Raw genomic sequence first — 10,054 nt, 5'->3', positions numbered from 1 at the left:
GTGTGACAATTTCGGTTTCTTACCGGTTTGGTTTTAGTTTCGATTCGGGTTTTGAGCCGATTTTGGTTTGGTTTCGGGTTCATCCGATTTTCAGTGAGGTTCAGTTTTGTTTTGGGGTTGCAATACTCCAAACCGAACCGAACCAATAAGGCTTCAGTTCGGTCCGTGTTGTTATCGGTTTGGTCCAACCGGTTTTACCGGTTCGGTTTAGGAATTGACACCCCTACCTTGAGGCTAGTACATGTTTCTCGCGGGTTGAGATATTGGCTTCCGTAGAGAACTTCTTTCTGCTTTCTCCTTTTATATTAGGTGGTAAAAATGTTGCTCAAATCTGAGTTTAAGTGTTGAGGTAAACTCAGATTTGGAACACATCCTTTGTAATATTGTCATTCATAGGAAGTAGGGTGCTCAGTTATGAGGGTCAATCTAGTGGAACCAAACAGCTCCAAAAATTAAGAATTATCATTCTAAAGAATGTCATCCCAAAGATTTACCGAACCAAACACCCCCTAAACCACCCTGAGATCAACCAACACAGTTACTTGTCATTCCTCAACTGCATTAAATGGCTCAACAAAGAAGTAATAGAAATCATCTTCTTCACCTCCAAATATTTGCCGAAACTAAGATTCCTCAATATCCAGCACTTACTATTTCCTTCCTATTCCTTTCTTGCTGGGTTGCACTTTTGCCTGTTCTTTTCCTGAGACTTTTGTTACATCCGCTGCAGAAAATGTTCAATTGTAGAGCAATCTCAGGAAAAAAATGGAGTACAGTCGCCTGGGTTCTTGGTGCGCAATGATGGTGAAGATGAAGTACAGTCGCCTAGGTCTTCTTGGTGAGCAGCAACAGTGAAGGAAGAGGCGCGAATATGAGAGGGATGGCTTCTCGATGAGCAGCGACGGTGAAGATGGAGTCACCTTTGTCTTCTCGATGAGCAGCGACGGCGAAGAAAGAGGCGATTGTAAGAGGGGCTCAAAAAACCTTTTAGGGAACCCTCACTCTTGTTAAAAAAAAACAAATGTGTGAATGCATTTCCTATGCAGCGTGTTCAAAGAGGATTTTTTATACTTTAAAAAGAAATGTCTATAATCACTACCCCACATGATTGTACAACTACTTAATTTTTTTAACAACATTTAGTAATGACATATTTTATATGTAATTTTTATTTTACATATTATAACAAAGGGTTTTGAATGTAAAGTAAGGTGAAATTTTATAACTAAATATGGAATGATTTGAAGTTACTATTAAAGTTATATGGATAATGATAACATATATTTCTTTTTTCAGTATGAAAATTTCACTTCCCTTTCTTTCCCTTTAATTCTCCTTACAACCAAACATAGCTCATATAAACATAAGGAAAAAGAAGATTGAAAGGGAGCATGGCCCTTGGCCTAGACACATAGGGTGCTAATTGATTATCTCACCTCTCATAAAAAGCAAAAATTCCACACCTATTGATATTTCCGCATGTATCCATTAACTCTCATGCTGGCGCAGCTATGCTGCCATACAGGAAGAGATGAACAAGGAAGGCTTGAAGGATGGTTCAGTGCATCTGTTAGTAAATGTGTTCACATGAAACCAGATTAATTGTTGGAAAGTTGGAAATGGGGAATTTGGTAAGATCACCAGATTCTCCGCACACAGTCATAACCCTTACAGCTTTTGAACCTAGACCAGTCCTTCTTGCTTGGCCTTACTCAGACTCAAATCTAGACAGAAGGGATAGAATCTCTCTTGCCCTTTTCTTTTTGGGCAAATCTTAGATTGGTTGATAAGGATTCAAAGAACCTATGGTAAGTAAGCTTTGATTTTTCTTATTAGCCTCTGGGCTGGCTCAGGCTGTGGCTGCTATATTTTGCGTGTACGTGATTAACTTCTAAACTATTCAAAAATTTTTCCAATACATAGGAGGGATTACACGTAATGGGTAATCACCTAATAAAGGCTAATCACCAATCCAATTCATATAATATGATCTCTCTCTCTCTCTCTCTCTCTCTCTCTCTCTCTCTCTCTCTCTCTTGTATAGATATTTGCAAGATATAGTACATATATAGATAGATTCATAGAATTTTTACAGAATCTCATTTTGATCTTCTCAGTAAATTAATTAATGTTGGATTTTAATGTTGTCCTCTTCTCTTTTTGCCTTCTCTCTCTTTAGTTATGTTTTCTAAATCTCCTCTTTCTAAAAACCAGAAGTTATGACAATAAGAATATTTAAAACTCCATCTATCTAGGATGACTGATCGAAGATGTTGACCATATGAGCTATTAAATTGGACTAGCTCCCATGCTTCCAATGATTTTTTTAACTGTGTACTTTCTAGGTGGAGGATATCCAAATCTTTGATGGTCGGTCATGGTTATTTTTCATGTGGGTATATATCTAATATCTTAAGAATCAATAATGTTGATCCAACAAATCCCATAATCTCCGTTTTGCTCCACGTAGTTCAATGTAAAGTAGGCATTTCACAGAACAATATATTCTCAGATATCCCAACAAACTCTTAACAACAATATTGATTTGCTCAGGAAATCCAAATATATCTTGATGCACCATTTTATTAGTGAAATATGTTTGTATTTTCTGAAAATATGATTTTATTTATGAAAAATAGAGAACCAACAATGAATGGTTCCTTTTTTTTTTTTAATTAAAGTTAAACAAAGAATTAGATGGAAGGAGAAAAAAAGAAAAAAGAAAAAAAGAAATATAAGATTAAGTCTAGCCATACCTAGATGAGAAAATAAAGTGTTACAATAGAATTATAATCTTCACCTTCGGCAATGTCAATAGCAAAGAATTTCGGTCAAACTTAATCAACAAATCTATATCTTTTGAATTCCTGAAGATCCGAAATGATCTCACTTTAGAGATTGCTTGGTGTAAAGTTTACAATTTGGATTATAATTATGTACTTCTAATTAAGGGTGTCAATTGGTCCGGAACCAGGTATTCGGTCTGGTTTCGGTTTTGGTTCCAATGAGTGTTAGTGTGATCCAGAACCGGATCAAGTCCCGTCTTGGTTCTAAAAATTGGTATTCGTACCCAACCTATCCGGTTCCAGTCCAGTTCTGGTTCCTATTCGGGTTTTGTATTTGGTTCTTATTTGGTTTCAGTATCCAATTTCAAATTCAATTTTTTTATGCAGCTATTATTCAGAAGATAAAATATAAATGCTCATTCACTAGGTTATTGGTCTTCCCCAACAAAAGAATGAACAAAAAAACATGAGCTATCAATGGACATGTATCCATGTTGAATGATCGTAAGCAATCGATCATCTATTGAACTTCTAATATCGTTAATTTCACTACTTGAAACTCTATTAGATGATTTATCATTTAGGTGATTGAAACTAAATATCGTTAATGATCCTAAGCAATCAATCTCCTAAATGATAATTGAAAGACAAAGGGTTTTAGAGTTGGACTATAATTGAAACTCCATTAGATGATTTATCATTTAGGTGAATAATTATGTCAGGTTTTCATATAAGTTACGTCAAGTTTTTAGTTAAAGAGGAAAAAATGACATTAAATTATTCAGTTTGGTTTCAGTTAGAACTTCCAATTCTTGGCATAAATCCAAATCCATACCTAACCGAATTATAAATACTTATTTCAAATCCAGGATTTAACCATATTATAATGAATTGGATTTGGTTCAGGGTATTCGATCCGAAACTGGATTCAGTTTTCGGTTCCGGTTCCAATTTGACACCCCTACTTCTAAATATTAATATTTTTGGTGTATAAAAATAAATTAATAATATGATTGAATAGTGGAAAAGTGAAGATTACATGGATCCAATGTGTTGATTTTATATAGATTATATCTGATGTTGGAAGCATTCAATGTTGGGTTGTAATAACTTTATAAATATGCCTCATGTTTTATTTTGGTATTGGATCCATTTTTTAAATTTAGTATTTGAGATTCTCACACATCTTGTCTTCCCTACAACAATCAGGGTGGCCAACAAGAGGAGGAAAAAGGTATTGGAATGGCCCACCAAATTATTCATGGCCGGCATATGGTGTTATCTTCTTGTCAAATGGTTCAGAGAAATAAAATATAAAAGAAAAAATTTGGGGCGGGGAATTAAACTAGTCCTGTTTGATTTTTTACATGCAAAACCTATGGTGCCAATTGGTTTCTCCATTGTTACCAAAAAAATAAATTTGCTTTCTCTGATGATAAATATTTTTCTTTAAAAAATAAAGCATAAGGCCAATTCATTTTTCTTCTTGTTCTTCCTTTTTTCTTCTTCATTAATAAAAAAAAAAAAGATTAGCTCAATTAGAGGCCTCATATCACATCCCTTCAGGTAGAATTAGTTTACAAATGCATGCAATAAAATCAGAGAAAGTGAAGTACTCCTAACTATGATATAATTTGAAACAGTTAAAAAACAAAAGAAAAATGTATAAGCGTAAATAAAATTACAAATATTCATTATGGTTGGATTTTTAATTTTTCTCTTTTTACCTGTTTTACTCATCTTACCCAACCCTTATTTTAGGATATATAGGAATTTTATTTTATTTTATTTTTTTTTTTGGTATGAAAATATTTATTCCATTTAAATCATATTGAGAGGGGAGGGTAAGCAAAAGAATTGTGTTGTATTTATGGGGAAAATTAAGAATGCTAATTGGTCATGTGCCCCAGCGCCTAGACACAAGATAGCAAGAAATTACTATTGTCTCTTGTGAAATAAAAAAAATCCCTTTTATGTTGATACCCATGTGCACGTTCTCATTAGCCCTTAGGTCACCTATAAAGGGATAGGTTTTCAATTTTTTTTTTTTTATTTACGTAAAAGGGTAGATAATTTATATTTTTGTTATGTTTCATTAGTAGTATAATATGATTTAACTCAAAAAGGTAGCGTAATTGGTGAGCAACGAACTTGATATGAGCCGTAAACTCAGACATCCTAAATTTGAGTCCCACTAGGCACACCTTGGGCCACTCACATAGATGTGTTTAGTGCTCTTTACTGCTTTTAGTGAAAGTTGAATGATTCTCATTTAATCTCGGTATGACCCGATCCATGCAATTGTGGGATTAGTATGGATACCCATCATTAACCAAAAAATAATATGATGGATTATATAGAGAGAGGATGAGAAAATTACTACTACTATAAAATATATATATATATATATATATATGGGAAAAGGTTGGCTATACTGCGGATATATATACATTTTTCAGTTAAATTTTTTTATTACAAATAAATGTATACCCTTTAACATTCTAGTCTAAACTCCAATTTTATTAAATTTTAATGTGCACAAAATAAGAAAATCGAAAAACTTCCCCAATGGGAGTTATTATGAGTGATGGAGTAACTGGGGAGGGTAATGGCTTTCATAAAATAAGAGAGATAATTAGAAAGGTGTTGGCTGAGGAGCAAGTAAAAATTCATGAATAGAGACCCCATACAAAGAATAGCAATAGTTCTGGCTTGGACTCCAAATTTATTTTATTTAACTCTTTGATGGTTGATAGTTTCTGGTATTGTGCATGAACTCTGTTTGCGAAGGTGCTACAATTAATTGTCTCGCTAAGTATTACAGGGTCAACACATACATCCACAGTTCCACACTATTTATTGAGAGGAGAGGATGAGAGAGATTGCATATATATATATATATATATTTAGAGAGAGAAAGAAAAACCCACCACCAAGACGACATGCTTCATAAATATCATGAGTCATGACATCGTCAATGTCAGCTAGGGTAACGCTTGGTCAAAGCTGGCAACTAAACGCATCAGAAAAATAAGATTTGCATGTGACTTCTTTCCTAACCTAAAACCATTACATGAATGATCATCTCTCTCTCTCTCTCTCTCTCTCTCTATAGTCTAAGAGAGAGAGAGAGAAAAGACATGCACCTCGCTTGCATAATAGAAGATGTATGGGAGGAGGAGAGAAAGAAGTTATGCATCTTACTTTGAATTCAACGATACAAAAAAGTTTATTAGAAATGTTCCCTTTCTGACGACCAGTGCTTTCGCAAGTTGTTAACGTAAGCAAAACTGTAAAAGATTTAAAATACACAAGCCCAGATTAGGATTCCAAGGGCTCATCGTAAGCCCAGCCCAGCCAGGCTCAAAGGATTGAGGAAAAAGACACACATGACAAGTGATATACCATAATACAACTGGCCACTAAGGAATGGACATGTGGTTGGAAGATGACGATCAGACTATTAGATGACATAATAATAGTGTAATGCCCCGACCCCATTAATCTTAGTATAATATTATCATATTTGGCTCATGGACCTCAAAACTTTAAAACGCGTTATGTTATGTTAAGAAGCTAGAGATTATTAATAAACCCAACAACCTCTCCCTAGGTAATATTGGACTAAAGCTTGTACACTTTCACCGATCTCCCAAATCCTGTGGTACTTGCCGTATTCGTGACAGGGACACATCGATCTCCTAGGCGAGTTTGGTATTTGCCATTCTTGGATGTCACACATAGGACGGCCAAGATTATCGAACGATCAAACGGTCAAATGACACAACCATAGGATGACTAGATTATCGAACAATCTGACGACCTGATCTTCAAACAATCAGATGACTCACCCCCACGAATGACCACCTACTCATGAACAGATTGAACAAGGGAAATATCATATCGGCCGCCTACATGTCACCGAGATCTAAATACTCCATGTTGAGATAGTGACATTTGTAACAGTCTCTAAACCTAACCAGAGCTAACAAACTAAACTATGGTCAGACAATTATTTAATTCATGGTCATTCATGGTTGAATCAGCCATTAGAACCATGGTTACTTGACCTAAAGATAACTATGGGTTAATGTTAGGATCTTGACTCACTCATGATGAAATCAACCACCTCGGCTTAGACAGGGACAAATCCACCAATCCCCAGCAGGTCCAAGGTCATCAAGGAAGGAAACCCCTAGACCAATGGGAGTCCTCATCAACCACAATATAAGAGAAACTTAGCCAAAAAGCAAAGGTAAGAAATTTGGAACTCTCAGAGCCCAACCCAGGCTTTCCTTCTTCACCAAGTATATTAATTTGAGCCTCGGAGAGCCCTCCCCAGAGATCGGATTCAGGCTAGTTCCTTATTGATGAGCACATTTATGTGTGAAATCTAAGGTAGTAAAACATGTATTTTACATATTTAGAATAGAGCTACCTTGGGTTTTACTCTCTTTTTGCAGGTTTTATATTTTCAAGGCCTTAAGGACTATCGGGCGCTATATCTTCAATTTTACCCCTAAAAATGTCCTATTTCTTTTCATGGTTACGAAGAGAACGAAATTCTGAGCAAGATGGACATGTTCAATTAAAAGTACACATTCGTTTGGTCACCCGTACAAATGATTATTCTTTTCAAGTCAGAAAAAAAATAATGGATTAGAACTGAACTGAGATGCAGAACCAGCCCATTTGCAGTTATCCCAGAGGTACAAATAATATTCCAAATGCCAACAAGGATCGATGGACCACATCCTTAAGTGATTAAAGATTCGTTTTTAGTGACAATAACTACCTAGCATAGTTGGTGAGCTATGGTGTACAAAATTCCCTTGCTCACCAAGATGTCTCAAGTTCGAATTTCATAGTTGTTTTTTTTAGAGAATTTTGTTAAAGATTTCCTGTTTTCACTCACTTAAAGCACTAAGGGCATGGAAGGGTTCCTAAGAAGAGAAGAAAAAAAAAAAGAAAAAAAAAAAGGAGAAATAGAGATTGTCCAAATCTTCTCTCTCCTCCACATCATCACCAAAATATTATCCAAATCACACAAAGCAAGAAGAAAATCGTCCCTTGGAAGGAGAAAAAGAAGAAAAATAAATTAGAAAAAAAAAGAAAGAAAATAAGTAAAAAAATTATAGGAAATTTCTCAAAGTTTATTTCTTTCTTCTCTCTCCTCCACCTTAGCACTTTTGGCCTCAAAAGATCTCACAATCAATTGTGGGTTTCTCCAGAAATTTGTTACCCTACCTCCCCATTCTCTATAAATACAACTCATGTTAGAGGAGGGGAGACAACTCATTCTTCTTCTAATTTTTTTTAGTTGTTCTCTCTTTCTCTTGCTCTCTCTTTAGTTTTAGTTCTTCTTTATTTTTTCTTTAATCACTTTTGTAATAGTTTTTTTTTTTCAATTAATGCAAGCACTATTTTATTTTTATTCAGCCCTTTTATGTTTATGATTTATGCAATTGAGTTGTAATTTTTTAAGTTATAGTTCTAGGCTTAGATCTAGGTGACAAGATCACGAGCCGTGGAATAATTTTTTTTTTTCAAGATTTGTTTTCTCTAGTACTAGAAATTTCAGATTTGGTTTATTTCAGATCTGATTTTTAGTACTGGTAGTATCTCAAATCGATCAAGTTTTCAGTTCAAGGGTTGAAGTTCAAGTAAGTAGGCTCCTTCAGTAGTCTTCTCTCCCCCCCTCTCATTCCCTCTTCTGACTACCATTTTTTTCTTAATTTAGGATTTTAATTTCAGTCTTTACATTATTGCTATCCCTTTCTCCCAAGGTTCATGGTTAGTGTATGTGTTGTCTTTGCCCCTCCTAGCCATAGAACCATCAATTTATTGCTTTTATTTTAATTGTCTCCCTTTCCCTAAAGCCAAGTAGAGTAACCCTTGTAAGAGTGACTCTTTGATCAAGTAGGGAAGCTCATATTGTGATGCATCCCTCGGGCTAAGTAGAGAAACTTACTTGTGAGTCTCTCTCTAGCTTTATCCCCTTTCTTTTACTTTATTTTTATTTCAACATTTTTTCCCTTATTATTATTTTTTTAATTGCGTGGGTTGTTTATTTTTAGTTATTTATTTATTTAATTTTAATTGCGTGGCTTGCGTCTTTAAATTCTTAGATGACGAATGGTCAGGACGTAATTTTAGATACTTATGTTTAGGACGGTAATTAGAATTAGATCACAACCATTAATCGGTTCACTTTCGCATTATTAAAAGAAATAAAAAATAAAGTGGCTGCTCTCCCTGTGTTCGACCCGTACTACACTAATCCATACACTTGCGGTTACATTTTAAATCTCAAACAAGTTTTTGGCGCCGTTGCCGGGGAAGACAGTTCCATGTTACTTTTTGCTTTCTTTTGGTAAATCGGAGTGTTTTATTTGCTTTGTTTTGTGTTTCCTTTTCTTTTATTGAATTCCTGAGAAGAACAACTTACAATAATAGTTGTATCGGTGGAGGTCACCATACCTCACAATATAATAAAGACAGGTTTCGCCCTGTAGCAGTACCTCAGGAATTGACCTGAGCAACCCTGGATCCCTGCCGGTAAGCTCCCAAAAAGAAAAAAAAATCAAAAAAAAATCAAAAAATCATCAAAAAAAAAGTTTTACTATCCATTCTTTTGTGCTTGTCTTACTTTAGTTGTGGGTAGTTTTCTGTTGCATGAGTGTTAAGTGGGTACGTAATACTAAGAATCGGTTAGAAAGAAGAGATCCAACAAGTAGTGACCCTATACGTTTGCTCTCTTTAAAACCCTTCAATATGGGAGACCAACAGCAAAACCCTTCACCTAAATCTCTGAAAGATAGGTTCTACCCTGCTAGAACAGCCCAACCTTTCTGCATAGTTCTACCACAAGCCCAGGGCAATAATTTTGAACTCAAATCTTAATACATCACTATGTTACCCCACTTCTATGAGTTGACCTCTGATGATACATACCTATTTCTAAGGGAATTTGAAGAGGTATATGTTATAATTAAGATCCAACAGCTTTCTGATGATGCTGTTAAGTTTAGGTTTATCACTTTTGCATTGAAAGACCAAGCTAAGAAGTGGTTGTATGGGTTACCCACAAATTCCATAACCTCATGGGAACAGTTCACAGTTGTCTTCCTTAAGAAGTTTTTCCCAACTCACAAGACTAATAAGCTTAGAAGTGATATCCTTCAGTTTAGGCAAAAGCCTAGTGAGTCATTTTCCAAACTTATGGAGAGATTCAAGGATCTACTCCAAGAATTCCCTCACCTTGGCCT

At 35.1% G+C, this 10,054-nt stretch overlaps 1 non-coding gene across 1 annotated transcript; it reads right to left on the bottom strand.

Annotated features, from left to right (window-relative positions):
- Positions 1–9,947: 9,947 nt before the first annotated feature.
- LOC122069464 lies at positions 9,948–10,054 on the bottom strand. The gene has a single exon (XR_006137458.1). It is a non-coding gene; the product is annotated as a small nucleolar RNA R71 (small nucleolar RNA).

Source organism: Macadamia integrifolia, unplaced genomic scaffold, assembly GCF_013358625.1.
Source record: "Macadamia integrifolia cultivar HAES 741 unplaced genomic scaffold, SCU_Mint_v3 scaffold621, whole genome shotgun sequence".
Lineage (NCBI taxonomy): Eukaryota > Viridiplantae > Streptophyta > Magnoliopsida > Proteales > Proteaceae > Macadamia > Macadamia integrifolia.
Note: the sequence above shows the minus strand (reverse complement) of the source record. Positions and strands in the feature narration are given on the sequence as shown.